This window comes from Armigeres subalbatus, chromosome 3 (genome assembly GCF_024139115.2).
Source record: "Armigeres subalbatus isolate Guangzhou_Male chromosome 3, GZ_Asu_2, whole genome shotgun sequence".
Lineage (NCBI taxonomy): Eukaryota > Metazoa > Arthropoda > Insecta > Diptera > Culicidae > Armigeres > Armigeres subalbatus.
In genome coordinates this window covers 276433799-276461277 of record NC_085141.1, presented here as the reverse complement: position 1 = coordinate 276461277, position 27479 = coordinate 276433799, and the positions used below count along the sequence as shown (strand labels likewise).

General features: G+C 40.9%; 1 protein-coding gene and 1 non-coding gene across 3 annotated transcripts in view; one reads left to right on the top strand and one right to left on the bottom strand.

Moving 5' to 3' along the window:
• Nucleotides 1-27479, top strand: part of LOC134224556 (Kruppel-like factor 3) — a 643489-nt gene that overhangs the window by 311690 nt on the left and 304320 nt on the right. The window lies entirely within an intron of this gene.
• Trnar-acg (transfer RNA arginine (anticodon ACG)) lies at nt 9416-9488 on the bottom strand. Its single transcript has one exon. It is a non-coding gene; the product is annotated as a tRNA-Arg (tRNA).

The window sequence follows — 27479 nt, the reverse complement described above, 5'->3', positions numbered from 1 at the left end:
CTTGGAAGAAAAAGTTATTTTAACGTCAGCAAGGGCTTTTGCTTAGTTTGAACCTAACGATTTTCGATGGAGTCTATGAGGTCAAAACATTGTTTACATTTTTATTTATCAGCCTAAAAGTTTTAAAAATTATGGCAAGAAAAAATTAAGTTCGCATCACATCTAATACAAGCCTGGTAAAACATTTTGTTATCTTGTCACAGTTTTACTTGGGTTTATTGGGTTTAGAATGGAATTTGGCCGTTCTCAAGAACGCATGCCTCGGGAATGTTTATTGTATGTCACTACAAAGTGATCAGTTTAAAATATGGCCTATATTCCAGATTCCGGGCCCTTGCCGTTTAATCCATTCGGTTGCTGTATACTTTCTTCGGTAGGCTAACTTTTACCAGTTTTTTTTTTTCTTGAATCTTTATTAAAGTGATTTTTTAATTTTAAAATTATGTTCATCACTACTTTCACCGGGGTTTTGCCATATCTACATCGCGTTGAAGGCGCTGCCTTCTCGATACAGCACAAGAAATAACATGGATTAAAGTGAGCTAACAACAGCGAGATCTTCCTTCTGAACTCGGCATACACATTCTGTCGCGTATTCTGTTTAAAAGTCTTAGTTTGTTTGAGGAGTACTTCGTCTGCGAATATCAGGCATGTTTTTGTAAGGATTGATTAATGACGGATCAGATGTATAGCCTGTGGACAATCCTTGATAAACTCCTGGTGTATAACTTGCAGAATCACCATCTGTTCATAGCTTTTTCAACAGCGTACGATTCAGTGAAACGGTCACTTCTTCTGTGACCTTAAATGGATCGAATAAGGTTGATGTATTTTCGAATTTAATGTTTAACATTGTACCCGAGGGCGTGATTAAGCGATCTGTCGTGCAGAGGAACGGCACTATCATCACATGGTCGCATATACTCCTGGGCTTCGCGAACGTCATCGACCTAATTGGAATCGATCTCAGGGCAGTAGTAGAAGCTTTTTTTTCACTGAAAAGGGAGATGGCGATGAAGAGAATAGGCTCCACCAATTACTCTACCAAAATAAAGTAGCGGAGACTAGGGCTGATTGGCCGAGCTTTATTTTCGGAATGTCTGTACTCATTCTGGTTAGACTTTTTCGGTTCTCGCTGTCATCATAATCATATGTCTTGAGCAAATTTATTTTTCCATCGATTAAAACAAAATCAGGATGAATCAATTATAAACAAATAAATGCGACGGAAAAAATCGACCAACCAAGGTTGACCAAGTATGTTATAATAAGTTAAAAAAAAAAAATTTATCAGTGGAAAATATAAACATTGGAAACAAAATAGTGTAATTTTGTAATAAGTAAAAACCTTAAACTCATTACTTTTTAGTCTTTTTGAAACTTTTCAATCTGGTGAACTTTTTACAACTCTCGCTATTTTCTTTTCTTCAGTCAGCGTAAGCTAAACTTTGGTATAATTTTCGCTTCCTTCATCGATGCTATTATTGCGGAAACAGTCAACATTTGTGTCGATTCGATTGACATTTACTAACCGTGTTTGTGAAGGGCGATCCGCCGGATTTGCGCCCAAAAATTAAAGATTAAAGGGCGTGAAAGTGATGCCGGCAAACAAGGACCATCATCAATCCATCGTGGAGTTCCTCGAGGTCCACAAGTATGAGTACTACACTCATGACCACCCCGGCACGAAGCCGCTTAAGTCTCCACGGCATGAAGGAAGAGGAGCTACAAGCTGAGCTCAAAAGTTGCGGATTAAAGCCAGTGGCCGTGCATAAGATTGCTCGTCACGACAAGACGAGGAGATATCGCGACCAGCTTTACCTGGTCCACCTGGAACACGGCTCCACTACGTGGAAGGACTTGAAGCTGGTCGGCGTTATGAATTACACCGTCGTTGACTGGGAGCGATATCGGCCAGTGCACCGCGACGTCATGCAGTGCACCAACTGCTTCAACTTCGGGCACGGCACCAGAAACTGCCGCATGAAGCATTTGCCGCTGCAACAAATGTGCCGAACACCATCTGACCGTAGAGTGCGACAAGATGGAGGTTGCTGATCCCAAATGAGCCAACTGCGGCGACAAACATCGGGCTACAACCAAGGACTGTCCAAAGCCGTCGGCGTTTTTGGAAATCCGGAAGAAGGCCTCCGCCAGGACCCTGCCGAAAACGAACCGTGTTCCTGCTCTCAACGAGGCGAACTTTCCGGCCATCCCGGCTCCCCGACGAGCGATACCAATACTAGGGCGACCCACCGCTCTCAACATCGAAGCAGCTAGATCCGATTTTCACCCAACTGGCAACGCGACTACGTGGTTGCAAAACTCGCTTCAACCAGATCTTTACCATGGGCATGTTCGTCATTCAAAATGTCTGCTAGGGTGGGTCTGGCCAATTGGAACGCTTGCTCACTTAAGAGCAAAATCATTGAGCTGGCTGGGTTGCTCGATGAGAGAGAGAGAGTGATCGACGTGGCCTTCATCACGGAAACGCACCTTTAGCCCGAGGTCAGTGTACATATTCCGGACTTCCGTGTGTTGAGGCTCGATCGGTCCAACTCCAGCGGAGGAGGTGTGGCTATCGCACTGAGGAACAATGTAGTTGTCGTCTGCTCTCAAGTGTACAGCTCATGATCATCGAGGCCGTTGGGGTAGAAGTCACCACTCACACGGAGTAATCTCCCTCATCGCGGCATACTGCCCAACTCCATCGATGGTACATCGGCCGCCCTTCGGAGGGACATTGTCAAGCTTACGCGGTGGCAAGGTCAGTACATCATTGCCGGTGTCCTGAACGCGAAGAATCAAGCCTGAGGCAACAGTCGCGGCAGTCGAAACGGTGCCAGCTGGTGCAACGACATGGAGGAAGGTCACTTCACGATCCTGAGCCCGGATTCCCCCACTCGGCTGAGTCGGTCCGGAGCCCACGCAACGTTAGACCAGTACATAACCAACATGAACGATCACATCTCACATCCGATCGTGTACCAGGAGCTCAGCTCGGTGGTGGCCGAAATCGGTTCATCGATTATTCGTCACCAACTCTCCAGAAAGAACTAACATCAAATGAACTGGCAGCAGTTCTAGCAGTGCGTTGACACCACCATCGACTACGAGGTACGTCTGGAGACGCCAGAAAGTATCGACCGCCAGCTGTGCGTCATAGAAAAGGCAATCTCGGTGGCCAGAGAGCAGCATGTTCCAAGAGCTCGACAGGTAAGCAGCAAACCCTGACCAAAGATCTCATTCGTCTTCGCAACGTGGTTCGCAGACAGTACCAACGTAAATACTGGGCTGCCTGCAATCAAAACCCGCTGCAATCGCTTGACAAAAGTAATCCAGGCCAGATTGGTGGACCTCAGCAATAGTGATTTTTTCAATAAGATCCGCGCTCTCCCAGACTATGCTAAGCCGTTCTGGAAGCTAACCAAAATTCTGAAATCCAAGCCTAGACCCATTCCACCTTTGATCCCAGCAATGGCTCTAAGAATCGCTTGATAACACCTGCTGAGAAGGTCGCCGAAATAGGTCGGCACTTTGTCAGCTCGCACAATCCTGGACAGAACATCATCAGTTCACACTAAGCTGCCGTTAATGAGCATGCTACCATCCATCTTATTCCCAACGACTTCTCGGAGGAGTTGGAGATCTCAGTTGGTGAATTGACGGCCTGTATCAAATAATCGAAGAACATGGAGGCCCCAGGTTTCGATAACATTCTGAATCTCGAACTCAAACACACGAGTGCTCCGTTCTTTGGGCCCCTTTCGCTGATTTTTAATCAGTGCTTCCGGCTCGGATACTTTCCACCGTCTTGAAAGTCAGCGAAAGTCATCCTCATCCGTAAACCTGGGAATGATCCTACCTCCCCAAAAAGTTATCGTCCCATCAGCCTTCTCTCAGAGTTATCCAAACTATTCGGAAAAGCTATTCATCACCGTTTACTTGAGTCTGCCGAAAATCTCAACATCTTGCTCGAGGAACAGTTTGGTTTTCGACACGGTCGATCAACCTTACACCAACTGACCCGAGTTACCAACGTCCTCAGACGGAACAAGTTTGTCTCAAAAACAACCGCCCTGGCCTTACTCGATGTGGAGAAGGCGTTCGACAATGTATGACATGATGGCCTGATGTACAAACTACAACGCAACGCAATCTTCCCAGTTACCTGGTGAAAATCATCAACTATTACCTGTCGGCAAGGACATTCCGGGTCTCAATCAGCGGAGTAAGCTCCAATGCGCACAATATCGTCGCAGGCGTCCCCCAGGGCAGTATCCTCGGGCCCCTGCTTTTCAATCTGTTCACCTCCGACATGTCAGAACCTCCAGAAGGTGGCATTCTGTATCTGTTTGCAGATGACACCTCCATCGTCTACAATGGTAGAAAGATCAGAGCGCTAGTGGGAAAACTCCCGGAACTTCCGAATGCATTCCTGAAGGAAATGCCGGATTCTTCCTGAAGAGAGAATAGCCGAAGAAATATTTAGAAGTAAATCTTGGAGAGAAGAAAAGAAATCTTTAAGGAATTTCCTCGTGAATTTCCTAAAACAAAATTTAGTAGAGGGTTTCTAGATAAGGAGGAATTACAATTACATGAGAAGGATTTTCGAACGATTTTCAGAGGAATTTGTGGATAACTTTCCGGAGGAATTCAGAAGTTCCCAGGGGAGCTTCTAGAAGGATTTCAAGGAGAATTTTTGAGTCCGAAACGTTTAGAGTTGTTTTGAACTTTCATATATTATAGATCCTGGATGCCCTAATAAGTTTTGGGAATATTTTGAATTTCAACCACCTATTTCTGTATATGATTGGATCGTAAAGTGCACATGTTTGAGGGAATTCATTTCAGTACCCGTTCAATCTTTCCACAATTTAGGGGGGACAACGGCCCCCCTGCCCCCCTCTGGCTGCGCCCTTGGCGCTGCCAGTAGTATTTTCGCGATTTCATGCATGTTCATACGTTGCCAATTCGACAGTTTTTCACTCCGCCGGTCTCTGGTTATAGGGTTGCTAGTACTGAGGTAGTGCTTGACGGTGATGTATTTGAAGTTGTTTAAAGGCTCCCCCAGACCTAAGCGATTTCATCGCCGCGACGGCGACAACTAGTCGCCGAGATTCTATCGTTGGGTCGCTGCAGGCAATGTTCTATTTACGCTTCCATACCAACGGGGACAGAATCGCTGTTGCCAAGCGGTAGAATCGCGTCGCGACTGTCGCGTCGCGTGTGTTTGGGGGAACCTTAAGAATTTGTTTACCTTTTAACGCTTGTGACATCTCTCGCTTAACAATTGATTAGGGCCTACAATGAAAAGTAAACAAATTCCATTTCAACACACTTCTAATAGCTACTTATAGTATAAAAATGTTCCGCATCTTCAACTAAATTACTTGGAAAAAACTAAATTTTGATTGGGCCTATTACGTATTATTTTCAAAATATGTGTAGGTCCACCCTAAAAAACGGCCAAGCCACTCGTTTTTTTCTGTCTGGAATAAGCCTTCTCCAACTTCGGGCCGATAACGGAAATTTTTTCCGAACCGTCATCGGCCCCACCTCGGAGAGAGAAAATTTCCCCTCCCGAAAAGCCTTATCCCGTGTTTACTTTCGAAAAATGCCATAAACAAAGGGTCTATGAATGACAAGCAAATGCAGAATGACTTATCAAGAAGGCTTATTCCGAAGAAACAAATGAAAATAGACTTAAAATTTTATTTTAACGATTTCGACACATTTTTGCATGTTTTCGATGCAATTAAGGTTGTGGATGGATAGATAGTGTTGATTATGTGCTTTTAGAAGATTTTGCTGTTTAAAGTATCATAAACCTGGGAAATAGGAATAGAAATTGTGATGCACTTTTTTCGAACGGCATTTTCTGAATGTTTACGTTTTGGCTGTAGGCCCTTTTCAAATGTTACGCGAAATCTGTGTAGCAGTGAGCAGTACTAACCGTTTACTATATAAACATTCAATTACTTTTAAATTATCGAAGTAGGCCTAATGCGAACCACAATTGGTCGGGGTTCAGCGAAATCGCACCAAGCCCCTTTTTGACTGACTTGTGATATTTTGTTCGTAGAATGAAAACCGAAAGTACATAAATCGTATCAATTCATTCGTACATTTGTCGTTGAGTATCCTCAGTTATAGGGAAGAAGGATATCGGATACGATTTGTGATCAATTGGATCTGCTAGTGGAAAATTTGTGCGGGTAATTTTTCATTGGCGCTTAGTGTGATTTGGCTGAACCCCGACCAATTGAGAGTCACATCAGTCACATCCAATGTGCTTTACTACAGGTGTGGTCAAAACCGTAAAGTAGTATTTGTTCAACGAACTTTCGCTCCTTTGAGAGAGAAATGGGCCAAACACAATGCATACCGTTTCGTGCGTTTTGACAGTTTTCCCATGGGAAAACTGTCAAAACGCACGAAACGGTATGCATTGTGTTTGGCCCAAAACTCTCTGCCGACGGCAACCGAATGCGACGTCACGTCTGGCATACTCAGTAGGGGAGAATGGTCCAAAATGCACCCCTGGGGCAAAATGGCCTCACTCATAAAATCACTCATACAATCTGTTGTAGTACATTTATGAACGAATATTACCATTATAATTCATAATTAGTTATCCATCATTGAGCTCCATTGGAAAAAAATAGCAAAATCCCTTCATGTTCACTCAAATTTAACGATTTGCTATTTTTCCACCACATCCGTAAGATTGTAGTTCAATCCATTAAGAAAAAACAAACAACCATGCGTTCACCATCATTTTACATGCAATTGTGTCATTTTAGACCACCATTCGGGCGTTTTGCCCCACGCCTATTTTTAAAACATTTTTTAAATGCGTTAGAAAGTCATGAAAACCTTATTTTTTTGAATAGGAGATCATTGTGGAATGTAGCTGGGTTTGTAAATTGTGCACCTATACGTTGAAATGGTTTGATATTTTTGTTTATATGGGCGAAAACATCGAAAAAGCTTAAGGGGTGCATTTTCAATCGTTCTCCCCTACATTTTTCATAACAGACGTGACGTTTCACTTTTCCCGCCCACTGTGGGTGGCAATGCTTTGGTTATTTTTTCGACTAATACAGACATAGAGGACTTTGGCCCACACCTTTACTGAAGCACATCAAGTCACATCAAAGCAATCGAGCAATGTTTCGACAATTTGAACAATCAATAATATAAGGTGGTCCAAGTGGCTTCCGGCACGGAATCCAACCTGCTGCCGCCGCAGAGTCGCATCGATCTTCTACTAAATACGAGCTAGGATAACTTTGACTAGAGCTTTGAGAACGGTACACAACAACATTATGCCTCGCCAGTTATCGCATACAGTCAGGTCACCCCTTTTCGGCACACCACTTCGCCTTGCTTTGACAAATAACTCAATTTCTTTATGGTAAAATAGATATATGAGATTATGTTTAGGATTATAACCTGTTATAAAATCATTGAAAATGAAAAGAATGGAAATGTCAATCGCATAATTGTAAATTAACACACCAAACAGCAAAGGGAACCAAAGTTGTAAGCGTAGGAAATCTTTTAAAATATAAAATGAATATAAATTGAAATTAAAAAAAAAATCATTGGAATTATCTTTTAAAATTCTGGAAACTTTTTCTTGGAGATCTGGAGAATTACGACGAAATTCCCTTAGACAAACCTAAGGATTTCTCTTAAAATTCAGAAAAATCCTGAAAAATTTTCCTGGGAACAAACAAATCTACAAGCGAGTTAATGCTGCCCATAACAAATTGTTGCACCGCCGCAGCCTATACATTTGGAATCAGCCAGTAGTGAGTCCATCGATATCGATTTTGCATCAAACATAAATGAGAGTGAGGAACGTGATTTTTATACATAATCTAATCTATCAGTCCACACGATTATTTCACGAACTGACTGTATATGTAGACTAAACTAGATTAGATACGTTTTACGTAATCCGATAGATATGGACCACGTGGGGGTTTGTTTGCTTTTATTTGAATTGTGAACCTAGTTTAATTTATGTTTGATCCTCAAAAGTTTTAACAAAATATTCTGTAACATGATCGAACTTTTCTGATGCACTCTTCTTAATCAATTTACATTAAATTTAACAGTTTGAGTAGCTTTTCTAATTTTTATTTTTATTTTTCAGGTAAGATCGAGCCAGCCAACGAAATTCAAGGTATTTTCGGATTGTAATTGGATGTCTAAGGCTTGTCTGTAATCATTTGATCTTATGCATATTTGAACGAATGAAATGACCATGCACGACATACGAATAAATGTTTTTAATCATCTAATGTCTCAATCAATCAATAAACTATAAAATAAAGATAAATCGCGATCTTCTCACATCATACTGTTGAGCCGAAGCCGAAAAACCATCGTGAGAACTTTTCAAATTGAATTAAAAATCAATCAAAGATCAGCGGCCGATCCAACATAACGATTGCTATACGATTGTTGAACGGGCGCGAGTCAGTGAGAGCGAACTGCAGAAATCCCAAAGCAATGAAAACATGTGCGAAAAATCAAAAGTAGGTGCCTAATCCACTGCGAGTCGCGAGACGCACCGCACAACACACTGACACGCCAACCCGACAGCTCCCCGTCCAAGCTCATTATAAACGTACCGCCGCGCGAGCGATCGTTGATGATCGGTCCGCGAAAACATCGTCGTGCACCGATGCTGCTGAATCATGAAAGCGAGAGGGAGAGAACTCCTTGCGTCAACTGGCGAAGTGACCAGCCACCTATAATGAGACCGGGAGCTGAAGGTAACCCTGTGCCTATATTTGAGCGTACAGCCAGTCGTCTGGTTCACAGTGGATCAGTGGATACTTCTTATATTTACCTACGTATGCCATGTCCTCAGCGTGTAGGTAGGTACGTGTCCATCGTGACACTCAACATAATCGAAGCTGATTGATTCGCGATCAAAGAGAATGTAAATGAGCTAAAAACAGAATACTTTTCACGCGTTCGGGTTGTTTTGGTAAATTGATACTACCCGTTTCTGCTTTCGGTGGAATTTTGTTTACATGGTTTTCCGACAACAGTATTATGAGCGGAACAAGCATTGAAAGCAGACAAAGCGACTATACGCGATTACTTTTTTCGAATACCTCATTACGATTCCACTGCGTTTTTTATCATTAATAACATCTTCGGCATGTCAAAAGATAGAAACGATAAAAAGATTCTCTGTTAATTCAAGTTTAAATAACAATAATAAATCTGTACATAATTTGCTTCGTCATAAAAGTAACAAATCTATTTATATATATGTACTATGTATATATATTATACTATTTATCACCGCTGCTTCAGACCACTACCAACCAACTAACCAAAACGGTTAGTGTCGTACATAAAGATAATTCATGATAGAAAAAAAAAACGATCCTGCCAGGAGTCGAACCTGGAATCTTCTGATCCGTAGTCAGACGCGTTATCCATTGCGCCACAGGACCTTATGAATATGTATGACGTATGAGTTATCCCTAATCTAATTGATTGTGAATCCTTACTTTATTTTCCTTTTAGAATTTTTACCTATTACGGGACAAATGTATTTCCTCAACTCTTTCAGGAGATGCTATGTAATACATAACTAATCGATTATCCCTCAGTTAGTCAATTATTGTTTCAATATTAATAGATTTTTGGAAGGCTGACAAATTTGTCAGCATAACCTATTGATGGCATATTAAGTTATTATTCGTGATGAACTTCTGCAAAATTGAAAATCTCCCTAAGGGTTCTTTCTGAAATTACGTAACGCTAAATTTAGTGATCTTGGAGCCCCACCCTCCTCTTCGTAACACTTTTTGTATGAAAGGTTTAATTTGTTTGTATGGATCGTAACATTCGACTTGACCCCCTCCCTCCCCTTACAGCGTTGAGTAATTTGTGAAAGGCCCCTAATAAAGTTAAAAATAATTATATTCACTCTTTTCCTGAAATCCGTTTCTCAGTCTAATTGTTGAAGATTTCTTATTGGATAGCATTTGGAATAGGAGGAGAAAAATCTTGGAATAGGCATAGCACCAGATGCTGTTAGAATAGACTCGTATTGGAGTTTGATAATATGGTTTTACTATTAGAATCTTATGAAATCGCAGCTTGGCTATGATGTTTATGTCATAGAGCACATAACGCAATGTACCATCTCTAATGTAACCAGCAAGCGTCCTGCGAAACGTCACTGGCTTGAAAATGGATCCTCCAGAAATGCCTTTTGCATAGATTTTGGCCCATTGGAAAAATATTTGTAAGAAGTTAAAAAATGCAGCGTTGTTTATGATTTTTTTCAGCGTGCTCACTGCCGGATAACAACAAAACACGGCGCAAATTGATCCTAAAATGCCTGATTTGCGAATGGCGTTGATATAGGAGCATGTTATTAATAATGGAACAGATACCCTATCTATTGTTTTATGCGAAGAACGTGCACTCACAGTTTTCTACACAGAGAACACAAAAACAGCGATGGAATGGGTAAATCGAATCATGCATCATTTTGGAAGATGAGTCCGACGTGTTTCAACTTGCGCTCGTTTTCAATCGACTATGAGTACTGATATTTTGAGTTTTTCTCAACACTGAACATAATAAATGATTTATGATCAGGGTAGATCTTACATCGTAACACACCACGAAAATGTATCTACCCAGTTTTACGGGTGAATTGTATGCTGATGGATAATTACATTACGAAGCTTTCAGTGATACTGCACACCATTCAAGTAATGAAACATTCCAGATTGACAATGCACACCATTCTCCCACTGTGTCACATGAAGACTGTCTTTCCTTGTCAGGTAAAGCATGCAATAGTATATGTCTCGCCGAAGCTCCCGTTGATACTGCACACCATTCAAGTGACAACAATTTACAGATTGATTATGTGGTTCATTCTGCTGTTTCTACGCCGACTATCGATATCAGATCAACTGTATTTTCAACTGATTCGCCCGCTGTATTCCATGGAGATTGTTCTCCTTGTCAGGTAATGCTGCAGACAGTATATGTCTTGCCGAAGCCTTAGAAGATACTGCACAACATTCAAGTGATGTCCATTTCCAGAACGACCCTGAACGAATTTTTAGACCGAGTAGCTGTGTTTTACGTGATGATCGCTGCGATAAATTATCAATTTATTATCAGAACGTAAGGGGCTCCGAACTAAAATCGACGAACTCTTTCTCTCTGCGTCCGAGTGCAACTATGATGTGATCGTTTTCACTGAGACGTGGCTCAACGATCAAATTTTTTCACCGCAACTGTTTGGGATCAAATATACAGTGTACAGAAATGACAGAAACAACTTAAATAGTCGTAAATCACGAGGCGGTGGCGTTTTTGATCGCTGTTTCTTCTGATGTCATAAGCTGCGCCGATCCTACGCCGGTTGCCTGCAACCTGGAACAGCTCTGGGTCAGACTGACCCTGTCGAATTGTTTAGTCAGTATAGGAGTAATATACCTTCCACCCGATCTTAAGGCGGATCTGGGTAGCGTAAACGATCACATTGAATCGATAAGAAATGTTTATGGCAATCTTCGCGCTAATGATCATACGATTTTACTCGGTGATTATAACCAATCTGGCTTAGTCTGGACTATGACAGAAGACGATACACCTGTCGTGGATTGTGTGCAGTCGCATATCACTCAAGCTTGTGGGGCTCTGCTTGATGGATTTAGCTTGCACGGCTTGACTCAAATAAATTGCATTGGCAATAGAAACAACCGTCTTCTGGATCTTGTGTTAGTGAATGACACCGCTCTCGAAGGGTACTTAATACAAGAGGCAGCTGAACCTATGTCTAACTTAGACGTCGACCATCCCGCTCTAGAAATCAGTTTATCCATTTCCAAACCGCTTTTTATCGCGCTTCCTGAAGAGCCACGCCTGGACTTTAAAAAAGCAAATTACAGCGGCTTGCTTGATGCACTTCTTCAGATTGACTGGACATTCCTAGATACTCTAGAGATCTATTATGCTGTATCTCGTTTTACAAGCATCATGTTGGATACCATAGCTGAATTTGTTCCACCTCATCGCCCTGCTCCTAAGCCTCCTTGGGGCACGCCTTCGACAGCTCAAGCGACTACGATCGAAATCGCTCAGACAGTACTGTAAACTACGCTGCCCGTTAACCAAGCTGCAATTCAATCGTGCTAGCTATAATCATAGGATTTACAATCGTTTTTTGTACAAAAGGTACACACAGCGAATGCAAGATAATCTGCGAAGAAACCCTAAGCTATTCTGGAGTTTTGTCAACACTAAGCGAACAGAGACTGGATTACCGTTCGAGATGTTCCTGGGAGATAAGTACGCCAATACTGCTGCAGACAAATGCAATCTTTTTGCAACACATTTTATGGTTGCCTTCAACGTATGTCAAGCATCAGCGAGGCAGATTGAACGTGCTTGTCTAGACACTCCAAGCATTCTGTCTACCCTTAGACAGCTGCAGATTACTCCTCGGCAAGTTAGTTCAGCCATTAATAAACTCAAGTATTCCTTCTCCGCCAATCCTGATGGTATTCCGTCATGCGTTTTCAAAAAGTGTAGCGAGGCATTGGTTTCACCTTTAACACTACTTTTCAACCATTCGCTAAGTCAGTGCAAGTTCCCCTCATCATGGAAATTTTCCATAATGTTTCCAGTGCATAAAAAGAAAGATAAGCAAAACATTGAAAACTATCGAGGCATCACATCCCTCTGCTCTTGTTCCAAAATTTTTGAAATCATCATGAATGACATACTGTTTGCAGCGTGTAAAGTATATATATCTCCGGATCAGCATGGATTTTATCCTAAAGGTCGACCGCAACTAATCTAACACAATTTGTATCATTATGCCTGCAAAATATGGACTCCGGTGCACAAGTCGATACAGTGTACACCGACTTCAAGTCTGCATTCGATCGAGTTGATCATGGAATACTGCTTGCCCGGCTTGAGAACCTTGGCATAGGTCAAAATATCACCTGCTGGCTTAAATCATATCTGACGAACCGACAGCTTGTGGTGAAGATAGGAACGGAAACATCCAACATTTTCAGTAACTCATCTGGCGTGCCCCAAGGCAGCAACCTTGGCCTGCTTTTATTTCTGCTCTTCATCAACGACCTCTCTACAATGCTTCCAGATGGATGCCGAATATTCTATGCTGATGACTTGAAGCTGTACATGACTGTGAAAAATTTGCAAGACTGCGAAAATCTACAGTTACTTCTCGACTGCCTGGGTGAATGGTGCTCGAACAACTTTCTAACTTTGAGTGTACAGAAATGCTACGTCATATCCTTCCACCGCAGACAACGGCCCATTAACTACGACTATTCAATCACAAATCAGACTCTCACTCGTGTTTCGCAAGTTCGTGATTTGGGTGTTACACTTGATTCGGCGCTCACGTTTCGTATACACTATAACGACATGATCTCTAGAGCCAACCGGCAGCTCGGGTTTATTTTCAAAATAACCAAAGAATTTCGTGACCCGCGATGCCTTCGATCTCTGTACTGTGCCTTGGTGAGGTCAATACTCGAATCGAATGCCGTTGTATGGTGTCCGTATCAATCCACTTGGATCGCTAGGATCGAAGCAATTCAACACAAATTCGTCAGATATGCCTTACGTGGTCTGCCATGGCGTGATCCTTTGAATTTGCCGCGATATGAAGATCGCTGTAGACTTCTGGGAATCAAAACACTTGAGCAAAGAAGGAAATGTTCACAAGCTGTATTCGTTGCAAAAATATTGTTAGAGAGACCGATTCGCCAGCCATTTTGTCTCAGCTGGGCCTATATGCTCCGGAGCGGATCCTTCGACAACGTGAGTTCCTAAGACTTGACGCCAGTAACACCGAATACAGACTACATGACCCAATTAGGTTTATGTCAAGGAGCTTCAATGAATTTTATGAGCTCTTTGACTTCAACACGTCTGCTGCAACCTTCAAAAATAGGCTTCAAGTCAGTCGACATGGACCAGAAGGTGAGTGAATGTCCATACACCCCAATAGTGGAGAATTTTTCTACCTTTGCTTTTTTTATTGCCTCGGACTTCACCAATGATGCAATGACGAGACGAGACGAGACGCGATCAATCAGATCTACATGGACTACACCCTTCCTAGGAATAACATTTTATTAATGATAAGTGAATGTTTGTATTCCGTACGTCAAATGTTTTATATTGTTTTATTTTGTAATGATGTTAAAAAGATATGGAGTTTTTACGCCATATTGAGTTAGCTACATGGGAAGTCGCTCAATATGGCTATTCTCCATCAGGATTCATTAAGACTGTACAGTCCGATGAAGTGAATACTAAATAAAGAAATAAAGAAATAAAGAAATATCCCACGTTCACGCCTGCGCCTATGTTAGTGTTTTAGTCCAAAATAGAATTATCTTGGATAGTAGATTAGTTAGTTAGTTAGTTAATTATTAGTTGGTTATACAGTCGCCTCTCCACATCCCGATATTGAAGGGACCATCGAGATAAGGAGAGATCGAGGAATGGGAGGTAAATTAAAATGAGAACTAGATCCAAAAAAGCTCGTTGCTATGAAAAACTAAAACAAAACAAATGTCGTTTCCTGTTGTTGATGTGTTTGTTGTTGTCCAAAGATGTTCTAGTAGCCTAAAAATTTAAACACATCGACATAAGGAGAGTGAATCCTGAACAAAATATGATCAGAACGCATCGAGATAGAGAGATATCGAGACAGGGAGATTATCGAGAAGTAGAAAGCCCGAATGTATGTAGATTGAAGGGACTGAGGAAACCATCGACATAGGGAGAGATATCGAGATATAGAACATCGAGATGTAGAGAGTCGACTGTAGTTAGTTCCCAGCAGGTCCCGGGAGGGAAAAAAGGGTCTTGGAGGTTCTTTTACATGGCTAAAGATCTTTAGCTTAGGGTTTAGCCCAGCCATTGCAATGCATTGTCTGAAGCAGAACAGGGTTGATAGTAGTTGTATCATAGACGGATTGAGCATTTTAATAAAGTGGATTCATGATTAATTACTTTTGAATATGATCATAAAAGTGGTATTTTTTTTGCGTAAAGTAATGGTACTTAGTCTCAGTTCAAAACGTTGGTGTTATTGTGGATCGTTTATACCTCATAAACCTCGTTGATATCTACACCAATGGAAGATACCCGGGTAGAGGTGAATACTAAGCTAATAACCTAATAATAACAAATGTTGTTAAGAAAATTATTTTGAGCTTTTTAGTGGAATGTCTTCACTTGTCATAAGACGAGTTTGTACAATCCCATTGAATTCCACCACTATGTACGAGACACTGAAGACGGCCTTACTGTTGAGGTCGAAATACGTATCTGTCAAGATACAATTAAGTGGTGGAATTCAATGGGATTGTACAAACTCGTCTTATGACAAGTGAACAAATGTTGCTTTGATATCTAGTTTTGCTATTTTTACATACATTATTACATCATAAATAGCATTAAATAACATTCTACCAACAAATTTTATTATTATGGCCAGGGAATCAAATTTTCGTTGATGCGCATACGAAACAAACGACAAAAGAGAATCAACGACAAAGCTTTGTTTTTGTCGGAGATAATAATGACAAAGATCCGAAAAATTTTGTCCGCGACAAAAAAGAAGACAATTTTGTTGCTAACTTTTTATTCCGTTATTTTGCATTCTCTCAAGAGCAAATTTCGGTTTTATGCTATGGTTGTTTCTACTTTCATGGAAATATTCGAGAATCTAACGCTGATTACAAAAATAGCCTCGTATTTTCGGAAATATCAGGGCATGTAAGGCAAATAATTCTTGTCATATTGTGTTCAGGTTCCGACAAAGGCTTGTTGCAAGGTGCGTTTGTCTGTAACAAACTCTGTTGATGACAAAGGGTATATTGTTAGGCGTTGCTCGAATATTGATTCCCTGATAATGGCAAAGTTTGTTATTGACATGCTATTGTAAGAAAGGGGAGAATCATTCAAACTTTCATCAACTAAATATTAACAGATTTTTTGATATTTCCTTTTTTACGAATATTTTGCTGATTTGTTATTCATGAGTTATTTTCTCGAACAAAGTTAGTTGTTTTCTACAATTCAGTTATTTATATATTAATGGTAAAACTGATTATTCTATTAGTGTTTTCTTCTACCCGAGTATTCTCAAATGCAAAAGCTGCCTGATCTACAGTGACTATAACAACAGTGTCGTCAAGTGTCAGAATTTGAACAGAATCAGCTGTCAGTTCCATACAGATGCGTGTTCCAAACGAGCAGGATACCTGTCAAATGTGGCACATGGCGGTACTCTTCTTATAGGACTCTAGTCCGAACCATTTTTGTCTCTTTTGTAAAAAAAATAAAACAAGAAGAGAATGAAGGACTCAACCTTTGTTGTTAAATTATATTATTGTACTATGATCAATGAGATGAGTAGGGGAAGTGTATCGGTTTTGGATAATTTGGCTAACCCTGAAAAATTTAAATTTTCCAAAAAAATATCGATGAGTTTCAACAGCGAACAAAGATAAGGGATATATCTCCCGTTAGAGCTAATAAAACCCTCGAAAATTGCTTTACTTTCGGAGTTATAAGAGAAATTGGCCAGATTAGGAACATGGCCAAAACTGGTACAGTTCCCCTATATTACCTGCGTGAATGTCAACGCTTTTTACAATGATATGGAAATGCTAATATCATCTTCCAAACTTAGGGGCCTCATACACGCTCCGACGTGTTGTACAACTTTGACTCCACCCCCAGGAAATTTGGTTCGGTCGGAGTAAAGTCGGACCGTCTGTGGGCAAGTTGTACTGTCAAACAGTCGTACAACTTGCCCACAGACGGTCCGACTTTAATCCGACCGAACCAAATTTCCTGGGGGTGGAGTCAATGTTGTACAACACGTCGGAGCGTATATGGGGCCCCTAGACATACATGTTCATGTTCATGTTAGAATTAGTTGCCAGTGAAGTGATATCAGCAGTGTTGCCACAAGTGCAGATTTATCTGGAAAGGTACAGATTTTTTAACAAATTTTGGTTCAGATGCTGTACGGTACAGATTACAGATTTTTACCAAAAAGTACAGATTGGTACAGATTTTTAACAAAGCATTAGAAAAGTAAATTTGCTTCTGTCAATCATTCTCCGACGATAGGAATGATTGTAATTTTATTTGAGATTTTTCCAGATGAAAACAGTAGGTAAGTTATCACCGACTATAACTTCTCATCAAACTATAATAAACACAAAATTATCATTCGAATATAAACCTTATTAATACCAACTAAATGTCAACAGTAGACTGGCCCAGCCTAGTATGGGGAGAAAAAAATATTTTCGAATTCCACGGAATTCGAATTCCTGGGACCCCCCAGGATTGTGTCTTTGGGTGAGAAAATCAACCTCTCAAAATTTCAGCTCAATCGCTTGTTGCATAAGTTGGCGCATTAGATTTGAAGTTTGTATGGGGATTTCAGCCAAAATATATCCAGCTTTTCGCGCATGATAATGGCGGCTCTGTTGATTTAAAAGTGTATCCGTCCCCGTACTTCTTTGACATCTGACTTGGGTTTGACAATTCGATTACCCTCTCCCTTCATCATGGACAGGAGGAAAACGGAATATTTTTTTTTATTTCGAATGTGCAAATGCGCTTTGAAAATAAAGGCCACTTTGGAGCACTGAAAATAAAGGCCTTCGTGCTCATTTATCAACGATAAACGTTTCATTTGCATTCGTTTTCAATTTTCCAGACCCTTTTTTACATACTGAGGTGCTTAAGTGTACGGATTTCGATGCCCCACGATTCGTCTGAGTTTGAACTCAAATAACTTATGCAGCGTACACACCAGTCAAGCAGTTTGACCAACATTGACTCCACCTCTCGTTTAGTCCAACTGCTGCGCGAACACTCAATTTATTCGACCAACAATATCACACACGAACGACCGAAGCGCCAACTTAAGGTGATTATACAATCAAGCCATGTGGTGAATTTCAAATTCACCACACGGTTTTCTACTCCTATTATCAAATGTTCAAGTCCAGCGTAGTACTTTTCGTACAATGCTGAAATTAAAGTCGATTGCTTAGAATGAGTAATCAAACGATCTACGGATGTTTCATCCCCATGGGCGTTGTTGTTCTATCAATTCGTACTCTTGAAAAATCACAAGAAAAAGCACGTGGTTTTCAAGATGGCCGATTTGTGGCTTTGTTGTATAACCACCTTAAACACCAACCATCAAAAAATATATGCGGGGGTTTGTGCGACTTCACTACAAACGCTCAAACATGTTCGGCGAACCTTGACTCCGCTTCCGACAGCTCAAACCAAAATAAAATCTCTTTGATTTTTTCCAACCGAGCCGCCTACTGTCAAACGGTTGTTCGAACAACTTCACACACGGTCAAACAAAGCAGCAAACAAAGTATTTTCATGGGGACGGAGTAATGTTGGTCCAACGTGTTTGAGCGTGTGTAGTCAAACTGCTTCGATTTTTTTTAAACCAAGCTGCCAACTGTCAAACGGTTTGAACAGCTTCACACACTCGCCAATCAAAGTAGCAACCGAAGCATTTTCTTGGGGGCGGAGTCAATGTTGGTTCAATGTTTTCGAGTGTCTAATCCGAATGTGATCTGTTCTTGTAAATGCCGGCATCTTTCAAGAAACACATATTTTCCCGCTTCAAATGGCGAATCATTTGATAATGCATCCCTGTTGATTTTGACCGTTAACATTTTTATTATTTTCCATTTGTGTTTTGGTGCAATCTTGTTTCTAGGTCAAGTGTCGGCCACAAGGTCTTACAACTTTGATTATAATTATTTTGTTGTTTTTTTTTTTAATTTTAATAATATTGTTAAAACTCTAATTTTTCATTTTAGCCTTGAGGATGCATTGATTTGAATGCGAAAATTTGATTACCTACCTATTACGTACACTAATATTTACAAAAAAAGATATAACTTAATTCGGAACTAGCGTCCTAAATAGAGCCTGATCCGAATGCCAGCAAAGGACCCTAAACTTTTCTTTACACGTATACCAAGTGTTATATTGCCATCCCGTTGGAATGTTTTTGTCCTGGGTGGGGTGTTCTTCTGAGGCCATTGTTCCTCGGGCATGCTGCAAGATGTTCTGGTTTTCGGTAGACTCAAGTAACTGGCTCTGAATCACCTTTTCAAACCGCTTAGATAACCCTGAGAGAAGGCCAATGGGTGATAACTTTTCGGTATAGAAGTATCCTTCCCAGACATCCAAATGGAGACGATGGACGATGGGTAGTAGCTGAGACGGAGAAACTGATTAAAGATCAGCGGATAATGTCATAAGAACGGAGCACTCATAGCTATGTTTGAGTTCGAGATTCAAGACGCTGTAGATCCTGGCCTTTAATGTTTTTTGATTATTTGAAATAGGTCATCAATTCGCCTGCTGAGTCTGCCAACTCGTAGGAGAAGTCGTTGGGAGAAAAATGGGTGTTATTATCATGCTCGCTAACGACTGTTTTGTGTGGTCTGACAACGTTCTGTCCAAGATTGAGCGAGCTGACAAAGTAACGACATATTTTTGTCAAGTTATTGCAACGTGTCTCAAGCGCAGGCAGCCTAGTAAGTTGATACTGCCTAGCACAGCACTACTTGGATGGCGGGCAGCTACACGTCGACTTCCTCCGGTATTGCCGGATGACGCTGGTATTCCATATTGTCGTTGTCGCACATTCCGAACTGACTCAGCGGAGTGAGAGTATTCGGGCTCAGGATGGTGTAGTGGCGAACGCTGGGCGAACGCTTCACCACGGACCAGGTGTTAGCCATTCACCAAGTATTGCAGAAATGCCGCGAATATAACGTGCCCACACATCATCTATTCATCGACTTCAAAGACGCATATGATACAATCAAACGGAACCAGCTATGGCAGCTAATGCACGAACACGGATTTCCGGATAAACTGACACGGTTGATCAAGGCGACGATGGATCAAGTGATGTGCCTAGTTTGAGTCTCAAGGGCATTCTCGAGTCCCTTTTAAATGCGCAGAGGGTTACGGCAAGGGGCCGTACACATATTACGAAAGCACTTATGGGGGGAGGGGGGGTCTGTCAATATCTTACGCGTCATATAAATAAAAAATCTTTTGTATGGGAAAAATCTTACATGGAGGGAGGGGGGGTCGAAAAACCCAGAAAAATTGCTTACGTAATAAGTGTACGTCCCCCAAGGTGATGGTCTTTCGTGTCTGCTATTCAACATCGCTTTGGAAGGGGCAATACGAAGAGCAGGGATTAACACGAGTGGTACAATTTTCATGAAGTTCGTCCAGCTATTTGGCTTCGCCGATGACATAGATATTATGGCACGTAACTTTGAGAAGATGGAGGATGTTTACATCAGACCGAAGACGGAAGCCAAACGGATCGGACTAGTCCTCATCACGTCGAAGACGAAGTACACCGCGATTTGCATCGGTGGTGACGAAATCAAGGTGGTAGAAAAAATTGTGTACTTGGACTCACTGGTGACTGCCGAGAATGATACTAGCAGAGAAATTCGTATACGCATAGTGGCTGGAAATCGTACGTACTTTGGACTCCGCAAGACGATCCGATCGAATAGGGTTCGCCTCCGTACCAAACTGACAATCTACAAAACCCAGATCAATCCACCTAGCGTTGGTGGTGCCTTTCTCGCGCATTGAAAAAATAAGAAAAACACATAAGAGAGGTCAAAATAGCACTTAAGGGAGATAGATTTGTTTTTTTTCATCAATGCATATGCGTTTGCGGTCATTTAAATGCATTGCTGCAATCCAAAAAAAAAAATTTTGAAATTTATTTTCCGAAGGGGGGACCCTTGGCAGAAAAATACTGTTTTTTCAATAACTTTGGAACGCAATGGCCGATCGGGCCAATTTTCGATAGGAAACCACTAGACTGCAATCTGCGTCGACTGCAACTTGTTGCGAGCAAATCGAATAATGCTAAGTACCAAAAAGTGTGTCTCACATTTGTGTACACACACTCACACACACATACATACACACATACAGACATCACCTCAATTCGTCGAGCTGAGTCGATTGGTATATAACACTATGGGTCTCCGAGCCTTCTATCAAAAGTACGGTTTTGAAGTGATCCTATAGCCTTTACGTATACTATGTATACGAGAAAGGCAAAACGCTCATTAGGCCAGTTAGACCGATATACTGACCTTGTTAGCATGACGAAGGGCGGCCGATGGCGATTGTGTCGACGGAAACGGTAACTCCTACAGTTCTACTCCGATGGCCTCAATGGCATTCAGCTGAAGCATGCCGATGATGACATTCAATGATGAACATGCCGAGAGTGAAGACCAGGTCAAAACAGGGTTTCCAACCGCGCAGCCGAATGACGAGCTGCGAGAAGAACGACATCAGTTGCTCCCGGGTGTACCGGGTGTATCTTTCATCGAGACTGATGGCTTGCGATCAAGTTCCTTTTCATGTAATACTTGGAAATCTTACCAGGTGGCTTCATTGAAGGCCCAACGGTGGTAGGGAGTAGTTTTGGGACTGTGGCCAGTTCCAAACGTATGGGGTCGTCTTCCACAGACCAGTGTTGTCCTACACTCAGTGCGAAAAAATCTGCTCTTTGATTTTACTCCATCTTAACGATCTAATAGTCTTAACTAAGTAAGGGCAACTAATAGAAGGATATTTGAATTTTCTAAATGTCATATCAAACTGTCAAAAATATGCACGTCAGAGCAACAGGAGCGTGCGCGCTGAAAATACACCCCAGTAAAAACACTCCAGTGTATTTTCAGTGCGCACGCTCCTGTGGCTCTGGTGTGCATTTTTTCAATAGTTTGACATGGCCTTTAGAAAATTCAAATATCCCTCTATTAGTTACACTTACTTAGCTAAGATTATAAAATCGTTTAAATGGAGTAAAATCACACAGATAGAAAAATCCACTGAAATGTACGCTAAGAATCATGCACATAAATGGAACACTATTATAAGCGTAATTCCACACGGGATATCGCCTAAATGTATATAATATTTGACGTGAATCGTCAATATTGCATACAAAATGTAAGCAATCTTGTTAGGAAGAGGACCATTCCAGCGTAGAATGGCGTAAATTTCCACTTGATAAGTTTTACGCGCTGTTTATTTTTCATTATTTTTTTCTGTGCAAAGAGCAGAATTTTTTGCACTGAGTGTAGGACAACACTGCCTCAGACCACACAAAACGGTCTGTGATGGTAACCGTTTACGCATAGCGCATCTTACAACACTTGCAGCCAAACGTTCAGTCCATACAAATATTAGTACATGAACTTAAAAAGGTTTCATATGTGGAAATAGCCTACAAAGTGTTTGCAATCTTAGTTACGCCAATTTATCAAACAATATTCCTAAAATCGGTTTTTAAATTATAAGTCTTCCCTTGCTTGTTTCTAGTGCGTATAATGTTAGTCTACATACAAATATACGGTTTGAATAATTGATATATAAGATGTTAACGGAGACGAACAAAACCACAAAATTTACCCATATCTATTTCCCATTGAATAACGTAGCCACAAAACCTATATTTAACCGACATGCCTGACGGCTGATCAGCAACCCTCGTTAAAATATACACAAAACAATCCTTACGCTAATTGAATCCAACAAAACCTTTTTAGCTGGCGATAATTGATGAGTTAATCCATCACAACGTTCGTTTCACTTATAAACGAAACGAATGGGGGGTTTGCTCGCGCCGGCCGGAGAAGTTCACTCTCGAAAAACACCGAAATCATTTATGGTAAATCGCTCGGCCGTCCACTTCGGTTATACCTCTAATAGAGCCAGAGCCCAATATTCGCATTGGGGACCCACCACGACATTACCTTTCACCTCTGGGCTCGAGGTAGAGCACAGGACCCGCGCGCGCGCGGTCGTAAAATGTAGAAGATTATGTGCCCCAATAGTCATCGGGACCGTTGGTTGCCGGTTGTTGGGCCGGTCGTCGCCGCGCAGCTCCAGTTCGGTTCAGAGCCAAGTGCAAAGAAATCAACGTTCTTAAACTGCTGTTTGTCGGTTCGAGCTATACGGTGCCACCCCGCGGGTATGTACGGTGGGTTCACGAGGATCCGGTGCACATCGCACTAACGCGGTCAGACAGCTAAGCAGACGGCCGCCACCGGGCAGAGAACTAAACATGAATAATTGAAAAATGAAGGTCTCTGGCTCTGACTGACTGACTGACTGGCTGACTGGTTGACCGGTGTTGAATGTTGTTGGTCTGCCCCCGAAAGTGGCCAATTTTAAAATGGTCAATCAAATTGACCGTACATGTCGATGGGCAAGTTCTAGTCCAGTCGGCGTAGGTTAGGTACGGTTTGGTACACGTGCGTGGCGGTATTCGGAATTTGAAAAGTGCGTTTGCTCGTATAGCCGGTGGGGCAATGCCATAAGTGATGGAATGGAATGGATTGCTATTGCCACAGTCAGCCCTGATTGATTGTACGTGGAAGGGCTGGCTTTCAAGATGGTTATTTTTAAAAGTGGCTTTGGCAGACTATAGGTGCTCGATTAACACCAACCCAAACATGTTATGTTTGATGAACTTCAAATGATTTTGAAATGGAAATACAACTGTTTGATGTTCAAATTATGGGACAGTCCAGTAAATCTTGGTGTGATTTTTTTTTAAATCTTAGTATGCAATTCCAAAGCTTAAATTTTTGCTAGTTTTGGGTTCTGTCTCACCTGTACCACAAATAAGGAGCAGAATCAGCAGCGACGATCACGTGATACTAACAAGTATAAGCTACACCGCGCGGAGGACCACGGACTATATGATAATATTCATTTATCTAAGTTTGAAGATTAAGGTCACACGACTAGAAGGTCATATCAAAATTATATCAGAATATGTCAATATGTTATTCTAAATTTCTATAACAAAATTTGTTAGAAACGTAGTGCACGATGTTGTTTAAATAAGGTTACTGCTCCTTGACTTCATCTGATAGGTCCGATAATCATCTTACGAAAAACAAAGCAATGAAAAGGTATTTGATTTGATTCTTGTTTTTGTGATTTTTTCAGCAGTGAGTACCTCATCTAAAATTATATCAAGAAGTACACTACTTGAAACAAAAAGCTTTCAAATTTTGTTACAGCTTTATTACAAAAATAATATATTGTGTCAGAAATTTATAACAGAATCTGATACAAAATATATTGATTACTGGGCAGTTGGAAATTCTTACACGTTGTAATAGGTCTCCAGATTGTGACCAACAATCACAAATTTTTGTTTTTGTTTGAACAAGATTATTGTTTCAGTGATTTTTCATGCTTATTTTTTATATCTGAAAACCCTTACCATTTTAAATTGCGTATTTTGAAGAAAGTTGTTATCTAAGGCGTGTGCTTCGACATAAGACATTGATTAGTTAAGAAGTAGGCTGCTAGGCGTGGGTATGTATGAATCATAATATTAGACTACGCAAGATATTCCGATATATGGAATATTCTACAATCTAAAAATTGTTATCGCAAATATTTGAGATCTGTAAAGATGATATATTTAGCTAAGTTTGTCAGGTGAGCTTGCCAGATTCTTGTATGTGTGATTTATTGCATAGCTTGAGATTCTTTGTACCTACACTCAAGTTGTATTCGACAAAGCAATTTAGGATGTCCAGGAGTACAAAGCGGTGCCCAGTATAATGAGTACTTCTTCCAAGAGGCTGTGCTAGTACGCAGTTATAGTATATTGTTTCTTGAAAGATCCTGTTGTATTTTGGTACGTGGTATTTTCAGCAAACGTAAATCTTGCGGTAGGGTCTTCCAATAATTTTCTTCTTAGTCAACCTGCTCTAATGATGCAACGAATACAAAGCGTTCACAGTATATGTTTATGTCCATTTAATACATCTTTGAATTTGAGGCCGTTGGATCTACACGTGTAAAAAAAGATTTACTAGCCTTGTTGCGATTGTATGGAGAGCTAAAGAATGCCCGACTCTTTCAGCAGATGATAGAGACATCGCATCGTTTGGCCTAGAATCACCGGAAAGAGTCGGGCATTTATTAGCTCCCCGTACAATCGCAACACTACAAAGAAATTCGGTAATTTATAGTAGGAAAACATTTTGTCCCTATTTTTGCACTCCATCTTACTCGCAATTTAGTTTCACTTTTTTCAACTTTAGCCTTCAATACAAAAACATACAACTGTCGTCAGCTACTATTCGCAATAAGCCTGTTTCAAATATTGTACATGATCTTAGTGATACCATGCTTAGGGGCCGTACACTAATTACGTAAGCATTTTTTCAACCCTCCCTCCCCCCATGAAAGATTTTTCCCATACAAATCAATTTTTATTTATATGGAGCATAAGAAAATGGCCGACCCCCCCTCCCCCCATAAGTGCTTACGTAATTAGTGTACAACCCCTTACAATGCGTTTACAACAGCATATAATCTTTGTCGTCTAAAATGTCGCAGGAGTTAGGGTCTGTACCATACCGTATTTTATCAACGGATGCTCAATCTTTTTTGCACCGCTGATCGTTTCAAGTTAGGTTAAGTTTTATTTATTGAGGCATCAGTAAAGGCATCAATCAGAGGATTATAAATGTTTTAAATAAATAAATATTTGAAACACGCTGGCTAATCTTCGGTTACGCTTGTAGACCAAAAGGCCCCAACTCGAGAGATTTTTTTGGATAGCCAGGAACGTATACAGTTAACACATCCTAATATGTGTATCATCAAAAGCATATACTATATCTAAAACAGATTGCCTCAATGTTGGTTAAGCGTGTAGACCCTAAGTTAAGGCATTGAGAGATTTCCTGGACGATCAATAATTTATATTATTCTAATCTTGGTATCACTATTTGAAAAAATTAAAAAAAAGTATGATCTCTGGTTATGCGTGTAGATCTGTAGGCCTTAACTCCAGGTGTTTCTTGGATGGCACTGAGCATTAAATGTGAACGCATTCTAATCTTTGTATAACTAAGAGCATAAACCTTAGGGGCCTTTCACAAATTAGGTAACGCTGTAGAGGGAGGGAGGGGGTCAAGCTGAGTGTTACGATCCATACAAAAAATAAACCTTTCATACAAAAAGTGTTACGAGGAGGAGGGTGGGGGTCCAAAATAACCAAATTTAGCGTTACGGAATTTTAGAAAGAACCCTTTTTGAAGCAGGCCGGCTGATCTTTGACAACGCATGTATATCCAAAGATCATGTACTGTGAACGCATTCCAATCTACACACTTAAAATAAATAGCCGAATTCGATAAAATTTTACCGAAATCTCAACAGCAGAACTGTTCGGTAAATAATTTAACTGATTTTCGGTGATTTTGACAGTTGAGCAATGGAAAAAATTACAAAAAAATTGCTCGTGCTCGCGGCACGAAGCCTTTGCGGGATTAGACCTGTGCGCCGCCGCCGCCGACACTTATTGACGTACGCCGACGTCGGTCAAGGTGTCGGCGGCGCGCCATACGCCGGTTAGCTCCACGCCACCGAATTTCGTAATTCACGCCGATATTTGGCCAACACAAAAATCACATTATGCAGTGCGTTCGCATCTGCCGAGCCAAGACAACCTATCAAGCATTAATGAATTATTGGCAGTGGCTGATTTTCTACACTCCGCTTCCACATCCAGGCGCTAACGTATATGCGCGAATAGCCAGCAAGAGTTAACCGCCAGAAATTTGTATGGTGAAAGACATCTAACGCGGGTTTCTCAAAATTAGGATCTTTTCATGAAAAACTATTTGATACCGGTTATGTAGGAATTAGGCCCTAATTAGACTAGCGCGCCACTAGCGAAGTTAGGTTTAACGTACGGATTGCGAAAAATATCCAACTTCACTAGTCTCCCATTTCGGTTTTCAACTTAATCGAGTATATGTAACTTCATGAGGAATAACCTCATTCTGGTCGCATTGGGTGGTTCATCATGTTTTTAAAGGTTTGAATGTTACATATCTTAATTGGCCCAGTGCCGTGATGATCTTTATAATTTAAAAAATCACGTTAATAAAGAAAACAAAAATTGGCCCAGTGCTTACAAACGCGGCTACAAATCAACACCATAATGAATGTTAAAGTTGGATTCCCTGTCTCGTAGGATTTATTCAGCTTCCCTGAAATTTAAGAATGTCGGTAATTCTTTTAGGAGGTCCTTTGGAAATTGCTCTAAGAAAGGATCTGAAAAATCCGAAGGAATTACTAGATTAATTTCCGAGGGAATGGAATGTCTTATGGAATACCTGGAAAATTTCCAGTGGAATTGTTAAAATAATTTCTGAAGGAATTTTGTAGAATTTTTTGTATGTTGTTGCTTCACCTAATAATACAATCGAATTTAATTACCATTCTGCTTTCAATGCACTTCTGTGTGC